The sequence below is a fragment of the Megalobrama amblycephala genome, linkage group LG3, assembly GCF_018812025.1.
Source record: "Megalobrama amblycephala isolate DHTTF-2021 linkage group LG3, ASM1881202v1, whole genome shotgun sequence".
Taxonomy (NCBI): Eukaryota; Metazoa; Chordata; class Actinopteri; order Cypriniformes; family Xenocyprididae; genus Megalobrama; species Megalobrama amblycephala.
The window spans coordinates 25,035,875-25,049,761 of NC_063046.1; the positions used below are offsets into that span (position 1 = coordinate 25,035,875).

Below are 13,887 nucleotides of genomic sequence, written 5' to 3' on the forward strand. Positions count from 1 at the left end.
ACAACCGAGAACCTCTTCTTTTGGACATGTCCGATTGAACCGATGAGCTGGTGATACTGCGCATGCCTGTAACTTTTCAAGAGAACGAAAAGTATGTTTCTTTTTATATATTGATGTTATTTAAAAGGCATTACAGTAAAAGTTGTGCTTTCATGTTATTATTATTATTTTTTTTTTTTAAGATTAGAAACAATTAATTGTTTGTAAAACTATCAAACTAAACATTTATTTGTTTCATAAATAATCCATGGACAGCTTATTTAATTTATAAACAAGGTGATGTAAAGATAAAAAATGACGTAATCAAACTACAGCGAGAGCAAACAAGCGACTCCTTTTAAATCGCTCCCGTGGTTCTCGAATCTCAATCTCATTCTCGAGCAGAATCGGTTGCAACGGTTTTCAGATCACCAGCACACAACTGAGAACCGCTTCTTTCGGACGTGTCTGATTTGAGAACCGATAAGCTGATGATACAGCGCATGTGTGATTCAGCGCGTGATCTTTTACCCTACCGGCGTCTGAACCGAACTAGGACAACTGATTCTATGAGAGGACTTGAATGAGGGGCCAATCTGGCGAAACGTAAATTTATTTAATTACAAATAAATCGTAATGGATTATGTATAGTAACAGGATCATGGTTTCTGCACTGATAAAGAATAATTTATTCACTTTATAACTGTAAAACTTACTCGTTTGCACATCACTGCCTGTATATGTGTTTGGATGCTTTAGATGCAAAACTAAATTGTATGAAACATTTCAGACTATGATGATGTTTTAGTTGACTGATGTTGTGATTACTGACTTTATTTGAATATGTTAAGTTTTTTTCATCACGGCCCACGATAGACAACGTCATTGCGTCATTACGGTGAACCGTTTTTTTTCAACTGGTTTATTGAAATGAACTATCCAAAAGAACCAGTTTGCGGAAAAAGGAACAAACTTCCCATCACTATATTAATAGTTTTTTACGTGCAGGCGGAGGTGATTTTGTAACTGTTGTGACGGTTTATTTTCTAGGCCTACATCATGATTGTTGTGCTATTAGTGTACAGTGTATTAACATCATCTTGCGGTATCTGCATCTCGACACTTTCATTTTTAATCTTTGTAAATGCCGCCAAACCTGCATTTGAATGAGGATCAGCTACAGCGACAGCGCCCCTGCTGTTTAAAATGTGTATCACGATTTGTTTAACGCCTCACCCGACTTGAATCGTCACATATTTTCATCGATTTCCAACTGGCTCGCAGTGCATCATTACATCCCTAGTGATGATGGTAGAGGAACTTGATGAAGTGCACACCTCTTGATGAACACTGTGAGTGAGTATACAGGTAATTTTTAATCCACAGGTTTCAGGCACAAATACAATGGAGATCATTGGAGAGAAAAAGGAAACATAAATAGAGTAGAGCAGGTAGCAGTCTGTTTCCATGTTCAAGGCCAGACAATAGCTGCGTCCCAACTCAGAGGCTGCATCCTTTGAAAGATGTGGATTTCAAAGGCCACACCTTTGAATGTAAATGGGCACTAAGTTACAACTTACACACTACTAAATATTTTTTGTGTTGCACCATTAAACTTAGTTGAAGCGTAACTCTACGAATACACTAAATATTTACGGAAGCTTCCTATCAGGAGTAATGGTTAGAATAAAATAGCACTGACTGAACTGCATCAATAAGCTCTTGTTTTACCTGACAGACTTCAGACATATAACGTTATGATGCTGCTGACATTTACACTCGCTAACATTTTAAGAGAGAGAACATTATGTGAAAAGATTACTAAGTTAACCACTCTTCAACACAAACCCATCCTAAACAGCGCGCCTCTGTGTGCATCGGTCCCATCACTCTGCGTTGTATCTTATGTTTTTTTATATCAGTATTTATTTATTGATCCTTATTAATTTATTTACATATAAAACATATTCATGGTTAAGTAGTAGGCTATTGTATTTAATAGAAACTTATTTTTATCATTAGCTATGTTAGGCAAAATAAGTCAGAATGAAGATTAAACTGAAATTCACAGCATTTCAACAATTTCTACTCACGTATTTGAAGGATCGCTGAGGGTAAACGTCATATTATATGACTATGCATTATTTTACGGAGACCTTACGAGCTACTAGCTACGTTCTGCCTTAAGAACAAATGGTGCAACCGAATAAAGCACAGAGTTAGTTACAAACTAGCTAGTAGTTACTAAGCCGCCAGTGTGGGCTTTACGAGAACTTACGAACGGCTGGTGCAACCCTACCCAGATGATTGTTTTTGTCGCCTAGCAACTGTAACAGCTGTCATTAATGAGTGGCAGTAAAGTTTGCACTGGACTTTTTTTACTTCTTTAAAAGTGTTATTCTGTAAAAACAAAACAAAAACAAAAGAAAAAACCCTGGCACACAGTGAATTCTGGGATAGGCAAAGTCATGAAGGATTCGTCGCTCCCACTTTATATTAAGTGGCCTTAACTACTATGTAATTACATCAAAAATAAGTACAGTGCACTTATTGTGTTCATATTGTATTGCAAAATACTTTTGTGGCTATTGAGCTGGGATGCAGATAAGGTTACGGACAGGTTTCGTGGTATGGCAGGTTTAAGGGTGGGTTAAGGTGCAAGGGATAGGTCAACAGTCTAATTATAAATGTAATTACAGAAATTAATTACTGATGTAATTGCATGCAGGTATTTTAAAAATATAAATACAATGTAAAAATATGTATGTACACAATAAGTGCATTGTATCAAATGATTAATTTAAATGTAAGTACATATTGGTAAAGACACCTAATATAAAGATGGACCAATTTGTCTGTTGTGTCCTTCATTGCACAGGAAATGCATTTGGAGGCCTCATTTGAAGGAGCCTTCAAATGTGGTGACGCTGTGACGCAATCCCAATATGATGCAATCAGCCTTCAAAGGATGCAGCCTCTGAATTGGGACACAGCTGATGAGTGACTGAGAGGTGTGTGCTTTAGTACTCTTGCTGAGTGCTACGGTGATGAGGAAGAGAGCGAGCGCTGTGTGGGTGTGACTGGAGAGCCTGGCATGACATTGACAATTTGATAGCATGCATCCTAAAATAAAATGCAGGATACATTATATTAATTATATTAAATACTAATTATATTACATTATTATACTTACAACTGAGCAGTTAATTGGTGTTCATGTGCTGTTTGTTATTCTGTTTTGTAAAGCACTTGTAAACAATGTGTTTTTATTTTCATTTTCCATCCATTCTCCGAACCTCTTGTCCTTGTAGGCTCGTATAGCGATAGATTAGATTTCTCTCATTGCCTAGAGGGCGGCTGAAGTAAAAAGTATCCCAGCTTAAACCTCTCTCTCCTTTATCAAAATAATAATAATTTAGCATGGCTAGATGGTCTGTAGGAATCTGTAGAGCTAAAAAATTGATCAGCATTGTGGCTCTGCATGGGCATCTCTTGTTTGTTGACCCTTAAACCTTTGCTAATCAGTCCCAGCAGTGGGGAGGCGTCAACTGTAGCCTCTCTATCCACAAGTTTTATGTTTGTTTGCAAGCATCATCTTCTTAAATGCAATCATTTGTCATTCAACCTACCTAAAAAGACACAGATAACAGGGAGCAGTGCAGTTTATGTGCGCCTTGTCCCTGCTTGATCTTGAAAGAGCAGCACCTTGAAGAAGATTAATTCTCCTTGCTGCCCAGCTTTCAATGCAAGGATGCTAAACGAGGTGATAAATACCATGAGTTATCATACTCTGAGGAATAGAAACATCACATCCGATCCTGTAGTGGTGATTCACTGGTGGACGTGGATGCCTCTCAGAGGACAGTAATTGTGTGAGAGAGTATGTTCCTGCCAAACCTGCCTGTCAGCGAGGAAGTGCTTTGATGAATGCAAGAAAAGTAAAAAATCAATATATAAAGGAATAATTTAATGCCATTTTCCTCTGAAGTGAAAATCTACAAATCAAAACCAAACATTTAAATAAAAACCAAACAATAAAAGCAATGCTACTGTATGTTGCTCTATGCAGCTATAGGATTCCGGGTTCCAATGAATCATATTCACCACAGAGGCGACCTTTAACTTCTCAATTAGCAACTGGCATTGCTCTGAACACGAGCATCTACTGTATGTGTTCAGTCTAAGTATGGTTTTCAGTCAGCAAGGCTGCTCGAGAGGTATTTGAAAGTACAGAAAAGTGAGCTTTGACAAACCTTTCACTGGAACTACCTTGAGAGCTTGAATAATCAGTTCTGGATAAGAAATGTAAAGACAAGTATGTTTTCATTTACTAGCTGAGATTGTGTGTGGGTGAAAAGGCATCTCCTGTGAGATGTGAAAGAGCAATTTACTGTAAAATGTTTCAAATAATCATACACAATCTGAGCTTTCTAGAAGGTTTAGCTATATGGCAGTAGCAAAAATAAAAGGTCCTCTTTTTATATAACAACATAATATATAGTGGAGATGAGGAGCTTAATCCCAGTGTGAACTATGTGAAGTAGTGATCATTTTAAATGTGCCCCATGATCTCACAATCAATAATGAATAATATTATAGCACTACATAGATGAAAGCTTGTACAGTCCACCTAAAGCTAATGCACAAACCTTCAGACTTTCATAGTGACCATTTGTTTCATTTCCATCCACACTCAGTTAAGGATTTGAGGTTTTCCTTTACTTTACCTGCTCTCTCACTAAACTGTTGGGCAAGAGTTGTGTGTCAAGCAGAATAATCAGTGGTCTACTGGGATTCCTGCACTTGGTTGTTTTGTTTGTTCCAAAACCTCTTTCAAGGTGAGAGAGCAATTCCTCATTGTCTTATGTCATGGAGGAGATCCACCCTTCTCCGCCAATCACACAGGGGACCAAGGGCTTCAGCTTGACAAAATCAGATCTGACTTTTCAAGTCACTTTCTGGATGTGCCTGACTGTCACTGTTTATTTTGCTCAAACTGATGACGAGCTGGAGCAGTTTTTCCACAAGTATGCTCTGCCTCTCAGTTGCATGACAAATAGTCCTATGTAAGTGGAAAGGGTCTTGTTGTTGGATTGCCAGGCATCTGTAGCAGAGGCCCTTTACTCTTTTGCATAACTGCAGCAGCGCTTCTCTCTCTGACACTTACTGGCAGTGGGATCCTTGCTGGTTCCTTCTCGAAATACTCTTGAGCCAAGCTGTATATATAATTATTATTTTGTCCTTGAAGTTAAATTCTGTTATAAGCCCAACTTTTGTGCAGTTTTAGTTTATTTTAAATGCATCACTATATATATATATATATATATATATATATATATTTTTGCTGTAAAATCCTCTTTCCATATTATAGCCAACAGTATAAGCATGAATATGAATCCATATGAAGCAGCATTTAGATGAATGTGTAAATATGTACTGCACACTTTCCTCTCGATAATAAAAACAACAGTTAAGAAAGCATCAGATCATCTTTGCACCAGCTATGCAATTTGGCACTACAGTCATGTAATTAAAGCAAGTAGCTTTACAGTATTAAAAATGTCAGTGTCACTTTAAATTAAAATTACAACTTGTTCTGTTTCTGTTTTTTTCTTCTTCCTCCCCTTATATTGTTGTTTGCCTATTGTATTTTGTTTTGTTTGTCGATATGTGTATTTTGTACAATTGTCCACTCATTCTTGCAATAATATATATATATATATATATATATATATATATATATATATATATATATATATATATATATATATATATATATATATATACACACACAGTGGGTACGGAAAGTATTCAGACCCCCTTACATTTTTCACTCTTTGTTATATTGCAGCCATTTGCTAAAATCATTTAAGTTCATTTTTTTTCCCTCATTAATGTACACACAGCACCCCATATTGACAGAAAAACACAGAATTGTTGACATTTTTGCAGATTTATTAGAAAAGAAAAACTGAAATTTCACATGGTCCTAAGTATTCAGACCCTTTGCTGTGACACTCATATATTTAACTCAGGTGCTGTCCATTTCTTCTGATCATCCTTGAGATGGTTCTACACCTTCATCCAGCTGTGTTTGATTATACTGATTGGACTTGATTAGGAAAGCCACACACCTGTCTATATAAGACCTTACAGCTCACAGTGCATGTCAGAGCAAATGAGAATCATGAGGTCAAAAGAACTGCCTGAAGAGCTCAGAGACAGAATTGTGGCAAGGCACAGATCTGGTCAAGGTTACAAAAAAAATTCTGCTGCACTTAAGGTTCCTAAGAGCACAGTGGCCTCCATAATCCTTAAATGGAAGATGTTTGGGATGACCAGAACCCTTCCTAGAGCTGGCCGTCAAGTGTGTTAAGGGTTTACTTGCTTTTTAATTAGTCTTCCCATTAATGCCATCACTGTCTTCATTCAGGCTGATTCGATGAGAACGCGCATGAAAACAAGAGGCGGGATTTATCCCATGAACCAATCATGTTCAACCATAACCGATCATATCCAATCATAGCGCAACAGAGGCACTGCCTCCTCTCACATGACTTTCCCCCATTCATTCTCAATTACCCCCCACTAAACCCACCGCCTCCTTGGATGTATATATATATATATATATATATATATATATATATATATTTGGGAAATATTGAGCAAGTTCACTATTAAATTGACAACATGGCTAAGCATTTCCACTCTTGTTTTAAAACCGACAATTCAGTAAATTCCAATTCAGCTTCTGTTGACCAATTTCTTTTAAATTCAGAGTCATGGAGTTAAAGGGGGGCATTTCTTCATTTCTGAATTTGCAATGTTCTCTTTTAGAATGCCTAGTTCTACTACAGAGTAGAGAGCTGATTTGATGGCACTGAAATGTTTATTGAAAACATTAACATTTACTGTTCAGCAGAGATATTTCCTCAGAGGAGGCAAGGGAAGCAGTGACTCCTTAAAAAAAATGGATGAGAAAATAATCCATATTACAAAAATAAAACAACGCAAATATTACAAAATGTAACATTAAACAAGTGTATAAATCACTCGTGAGCAATCTAGTGAGCATTTTATTGAGCAATCAGCTTGGTGAAATTAAAGGTATACATCTTCGTGTCTGTGGCAGTGTTTACTAAGTGTGATGACTGATGATCTGAAAATAAGTTGACTATGAAAAAGAAGAGCTGAACATCATTCCCAAATAAAATATAGCTTGAATTTGTACTGCCCTTTATAGTTATTATTTTGTAATGAATGTAAAAATGCTTTAACACTCTAACTTGATGAGATTTTTACTTGGTTTTAATAAAATAGGACAATTAGATAGTTAATGTAAAAATACAAAATAGTAGACATGTATGTTTTTATTATTATTATTATTATTATTATTTTCTGTTTATTTAAGTGTAACTGTTTGGGACATTAATTAACATTAGATTTATGAAAAAAAAAAAAAAAAAAAAATCCATGCTTCCTCATTTCAAACCACCACTGCATGCCAATGGTTTTGAATGCAAAGATGGATGAATGGATGGACAGTTCAGTAAATTAAATTCCTCTTGCTGCCGTCCCAATTCAAATTCCAATTCAGCTTCCTGTTGTGGCCAACTTGATTTAAATTCACATTTATCAGTTTAAAGGGAAACAATTCTTAATTTCTGAACTTTTAATTTTCCCCAAGTTTAGAAAGCCTATTCTACTACAGAGTGGACAGAGCTGATCCCACCACCTGTGTGTATCTACAGTAGCTGAAAAGCAAAAGAGATTTTAAAAAACACAGACGAATGGGACGGAATAAAGCTGTGAAAGAACTCCCAGTGGATGTTTCTTTTAACAAAAAAAAAAAAAAAAAAGAAACAAGGAAACTGTGAGATATTTGGTGACAGGTCGCAAAAAGCTTCTTGTAATGCTTGCCGAAGGGGACCAGGGACCGGGAGCTCTGCATCCAAACAGTGAGCCTGCAGTCTCAGATGAGAGGGCACCACTCTTGGGCCCTTTACACTCTGTTGCCTGCAAAAACTGAGAAAATGTTCTGGGTGGAGCTGAGAAATCCAGTGTCCATCATCACATCCTTCTACCACAGGCCTCAGGCTGCTCTGAGACACTGACAATACTGAGCAGAGACACAAAGGTGACGTCATGTGGACCAAAGTGACCTTCATTCATGATTCCACATGGGCGTTTCAACTGCTTGGTATTTTTATGAAAAACATTTCTTAAACAACAATTATTTATTTTTCATTTGCCTTATTAGTCCTATATTTACATAAACGCCCCATTAAAGCTGACTGTTGCTCTGAGCCTTGTTATGCAGTTACTGTACGAGCTTCTCCAATGCCATCAGAGGATTCAACCTAACATTTAGAGAACAGAGTCTTGCAAGAAAATTGACTAACACAGTCCCATCCTCTTAAATTTATCATGTCTGAATTGCCACATATTCCCGTCTTACGTGGGACATGGATAAAATGTTTCCCTTTTACTCTGGATGCATTCATATAACCTGCATGGAGGAAATATCCATGAATTATGAATGCACTCATACATACATAACTATGCGCAAAAGTTTGTGTCTCTTCCTCTAAATTCCATGTTGTTTGTAATGGCTTTGAATTCACAATATAAATTTAAAGTTTGGCTTTGTGCTAAGACTGTGTGTAAAAAGTGATTTGCAAATCTGTCATCCCAGAAGTGTTTATTTTAATCAGGCCAGAAGAGGAGATACTGTGGAAAGTGTTGTTGCCATGGCAGTGGAGAGTCACCAGGTGAAATCTAAGACATAAAAGTATAGATTCAGGATGATGGATGAACGCAAGCACATTTGAATAAACATTTTTGAACAAACGGACAAAATATTTAAATTAACACACATTTTAATGAATTAACAGACATTAAAATAAACAAACGCACATTTGAATGACCAAAAAAAAGCATATTTGAACATACATATATTTGAATAAATGCATATCTGAAATAGCACAAATTAGAAAAAAGAACAAACAAAGAGTTGAATGAACAAATATTTGAAATAACTCACATTTGAACAAATGAACGAACAAACATTTGGGTGAATGCACATTTGGACAAACTGACATTTGAATGAACAAACAAATACACATTTGAGCAAACACATTTAAAATAGCATATTTGAAGGAATCAAAGAAATGAATGAACATTTGGACAAACAATTAAACACATTTGAACAATCTCACAGTTAAACAAACACACATTTGAATAAAAGCACATTTGAGTGAACATATTTGAAATAGCACAAATTAGAACAAAAGAACAAACAAACAGAGGCGAATGAACAAATATTTCAATGAACAAATGAACATGAATGCATGCATGCCTGTTTTTTACCCTTTTAAATCACCAAGCTATACGTACTTTGGCTTTCAATTGCCTTGATTTACCAAGCCTGGATGAAGGTGAAGGATGGGCCATTCAGTTTTTCTCCTCTGCTCTTATCTTGGTGCCATGGAGAGCAGAGAGCAGGCAGAGAGTGTGAACAAGGGGATGGACCGCGTAAGCTCTCCCCTGCAGCTGCACGCCCAGCGTGCTGCACCCTCTTTGGCTTCAGATGCAATTGAATAATTTAAGGCAATTAACACTGGCAGGGGTTAGGGCCTGCGGCGTCCATCTTTTTCTGAATCTGCTGCTGTGTGGGTCACAGGGGAATCTTTGTTGCCTCTGCTCTTGCAGCTGGCAGTGAGTGAGAGAACACTCTTACTATATCGCATCACACTGGCAGGAAGCCCACAGTCCACAGTGTCAGCCCCGCTGCCTGCAGGTCTCCAGTTTTTGGGCATTGATTTTAGCCATTTTCTAGTTATACCTCAGACAACTGTTTTAAAAACCGAAGAGGGGGTCAATAGTGCTTTAGTAGACATTATTCTTAAAGCATCTTGCATTTTATTATTATTAATACATTTTTTTAATTATTATACTTTTTTTAATAGTCTTCATCAAAGTGTATCTTTTGAGCCAGATTTATGGAGACATAAATTCCATCAGGTCTTTGCTGAGTTCCATCTGTTGACACATCATCTGTTTTCATTCCAAGGGTGGCTGTTACTTGGGGGTTTTGACAGTGTCATTTCTCTGGATGCCTCATGTTGTCTTCAAATGAGGATGAGTTTCAACTCAGGGAGTAAAGAAAACAAAAGAGTGTGAAATGAATTGACATTTGAGGTGCACACAGACTGACGGATATTTAACAACCTCCATTTTACATCTGGTCCCCTTCTCAAGTTCACTTGAATTTAGAATGATGGCAGCCCTGAAAGGTCAAATCTTACCAGATTGTAAAACACCACTAATCATCCTGGCCAGCCCATTTCCCACACTGACATCCCCTAATTTGTTACCAGCCGTCCAGCCGATTCAAAGCGCTGCCAGCCACAAGTAGTGTTTGGCTTCTCTTTTCTGCTGAATAATAAGAATAATAAGAACTAATAAGAATTAGGGAGGGTGGTGAAGGGAGGTGAAAGTGTTTCATCAACACAGTTGTCTCGACTGCTAAAGAGAAGGGCACACTTTATGTAAAATTTATATGGTCTGTCTTGTAAACGTCCTTTGGATGTGACATGTTAGCTCGCCGCTTGATACCAATCTGTAAGACCAGTGTCCTGCTGTCTAAAACAGGCATCCCTTGTCTGTTCTCGAGTACTGATGAGACGTGCCCGCTTCTTAACCCTCACTTCCTCTCAGAAATGGTAGACCAAGCTCATGTTTACGGGAATTTCATCTTCCTTGAGAGACAGCTGGCTTTGACTATGTTACTTGTGAATAATTGCATTATGACAGTGATAAATAGGAACAGGATATTAAACTTGCTACACGAGGCCTGGACACAGAACAGGAAAACAGACAAGGTGTGTTTACCAAGCATTGATACTAGAAGGACTGCTTTCCCAGACACAGATTAAACCTAATAGAGAGCTAAATGGGACATTTGATGGAGAATCCACATTGACAATATCATTTTCTCCAGGACAAAGTTTAATCTGTCCCCATTAAAAGCAGAAAAAAAAGATCTATTGACCATGACAGAGGTAGAAAAATCAACAGCAGAATACAGTTAGGAAATAATACTATACTAAATAATGTCATAGAGCCTGTGTCATGATTGAAATATTCCCTTTCACTACCACTTGCAAATCAATTTAATTTTCTCAGTGGTATCTGCGGTGACCCATCCTGCAATTCAATTTCCTCAAATAGTAAGTAACCTTCTGTCCAGGCCTTGCTAACAAGATCCATATGATGTCAATCACAAGGCAGAGATAAAACACTGTTGAAAAGACAGTCGGGGGAGGTGGGGGGGTAAGAATTTGACTTAGGAGACCAGACAGACAGACAGACATATAGATAATGGGGGTTCATAAATAAGCTCTGCATGAGTGTCTTCACTGAAGCATCTCCAAGAATGTGGTACTCACAATCAGATGAGTGTCGGGACCTTGAAGCAATGTCCAGCTTTCCTATTCAGAACAATCAGAAATATTCTTCCTTCAACCCAGATGGTTGGAATCATCACTGTATACAGATGCTGTCTGCAGACTTTCAACTGAACAAGGCCGTGATTCATTCATAGTCTTGTGTGTTGACAGGAAGTTACATCAGCACATTTGGATTACAAAGTCAGATGATTCAGATGTACTGTTCTAATATCAGCACATGTGCAAAGCATTAGTATGTTCTCATTTGATGTTGACACTCTTCAGTTTAAATTGTTCACATGTGACTATATTAAATTGTATTATTTTATTTATAGTTTTATTTACCTATAGTTTTATTTAAATATTTAATGAACTTCTTTAATGAAGCCTGCAGGTCATTCAACCATAAAGAACTTTGTGGAAAGTAAATGTGAACTATGTAGCCTACCTACCTGTGTACATGTAAATTCAGGGGGTACATTACATTAGTTTGCCTTGTTTGTGAATACTGAGCATCGTTTTTCTCTTTTTCTCGTTAACTCTGATCTCTTGCTTCCTTTAATCTTCAAGCCAATCACAGTGATGAAAATGAACAGGACTTCTAATCAAGTAGCTCCACATTTTAAATCAAGTAGCCTACATCTTAAACAAAATGAAATGTTGTAATTCATTATTGATAGAATAAAACATAAATGTGCTTGAACAAATGGGGTAAAATGTACTACTTTGGTAGAAAATTAATTTTGATATGACAGAATAAGAAAGAGACTGCACTGACAAATCTCTGCACTGGAAGGGTAACCAGTGCTCGAATAGTTTAATATTTAGCGCACTTTCACTTTTTCTTGCATTAATTTCTAATAATTCAACAGACCAGAGTCAATTATTCAGATTTCAAAACATTTGTCATGTTTTTGTCCTTAAAATGCTCTTGTGTGTTGGACTAATTTCTTATGCATCTCATCCCATGCCTCCAAAATGTCAGTTTAGCACAAGTAACAGAGGATTGAGCTATTGATAGCAGTCTAATGCAGTTATTAATGCAGTTAATTTACAATTTCGTGGCAAAAAAAAAAAAAAAAAAAAAAAAAAACATTTTTTTTTTTTTTTAATCCTACTGTTTACTGTTGATTTGGTCAGTGTCATTGAGGGTTTTAGATCTTTTGCTGTTGTAGGCTGTAAGGACCTTTGAAATAACTTAAATCATTTGGCGAAGTGATATGGACATGTAATGTGGTCAATACTTGCCTGGAACTGCATTAGCTGTGCGTTTCCCTGAAAATAATTACACATCTTTGAATGTTTGTCAACCAATCAAGCATTCAACAGCTCTATGGTATAATATTTTATTTATTATTCTTAATGTAGTTATCCTGTAAATGTTGCCAGAAGGGTGTTTATGTTTTAGATAGATCACCTGGCTTAAATGTGTTTTGGACTGCTGTGTTTGCAGTAGCATATTAATAAATACAGACTGATGAAATAATATTGCCTAATTTGTAAATGTGGACTAATTTGGTTGTTCTAATGTCTAGTGTAAGCCTCCTACTTTTCATGTTTTCAGGTTAATCTTACAGTTTATTTGATTTACAAAATGTATGTTTTAATTGTCATCAGGCTTTATTAACGCCTAACCGTTCTTATTTATTAGACTAAGATATAAAGTGTTGAAAACATTTTTTTTATTTGAAACTCCAAATTTCAGTCGCCTCCCAATTTTTCTATCAAGCTTCAATGAATTGAATGATTTGTTAGTTGCAGATATTCACTGATAATCCAAAATGGTTGTTTGTGCTGATAGGGTTGAAGATCAATTGTTAATTTAACTTAGCCATGTGTATTCCAAGTCACCTGGCGTTTTATCCAGACCGAATTAAACACATAGGCCACAAACAAGGTCTTGAAGCCTTGATAGATTAAACTCATTTGAGTGTCCCTGCAAGTAATTAAATGATCTAATTATTTTCTTTTGGTGCCCTTAGAGAATGTGGGCAAAAATTCTGTTGGGTTGGACAAAGTATCTGTGTCACATATGTGGCCACTTCAGTTATGATAAATGCCAGCGTAATACAATGTGTACTTTAAAGGTCCCGTTTTTGTGTTTTTTTGAAGCTTTGATTGTGTTTATAGTGTGCAATATAACATGTGTTCATGTTTCGTGTGCAAAAAAACACAGTATTTTTCACATAATTTACTTATCTGTATACCGCTGTTTCCACTGTCATAAAAACGGGCTGATGACTTCCTTGTTCTATGAAGTTCCTCCTTCACAAAATACGTAACGAGTTCTGATTGTGCCAGCGGTTCCTGTGTTGTGATTCGACAGCTCCGAGCGCACAGTGCCCGGAAAAGTCACGCCTCTTACCATAACGTGGAGATGCACGCGCTCAGTGTTATTGTAAACATGTCTTTAATTTTACCCTATCAATTTGAGCCGGAATCAGACCCGGTGATTGGA

At 36.8% G+C, this 13,887-nt stretch overlaps 1 long non-coding RNA gene across 1 annotated transcript; it reads right to left on the minus strand.

Moving 5' to 3' along the window:
- Positions 1-7,777: 7,777 nt before the first annotated feature.
- Positions 7,778-11,680, minus strand: LOC125264136. The gene is made up of 3 exons (XR_007183992.1): positions 11,430-11,680; positions 9,376-10,416; positions 7,778-8,757 (listed from the first exon to the last, which is right to left on the minus strand). It is a non-coding gene; the product is annotated as an uncharacterized LOC125264136 (long non-coding RNA).
- Between the last annotated feature and the right edge of the window lie 2,207 nt (positions 11,681-13,887).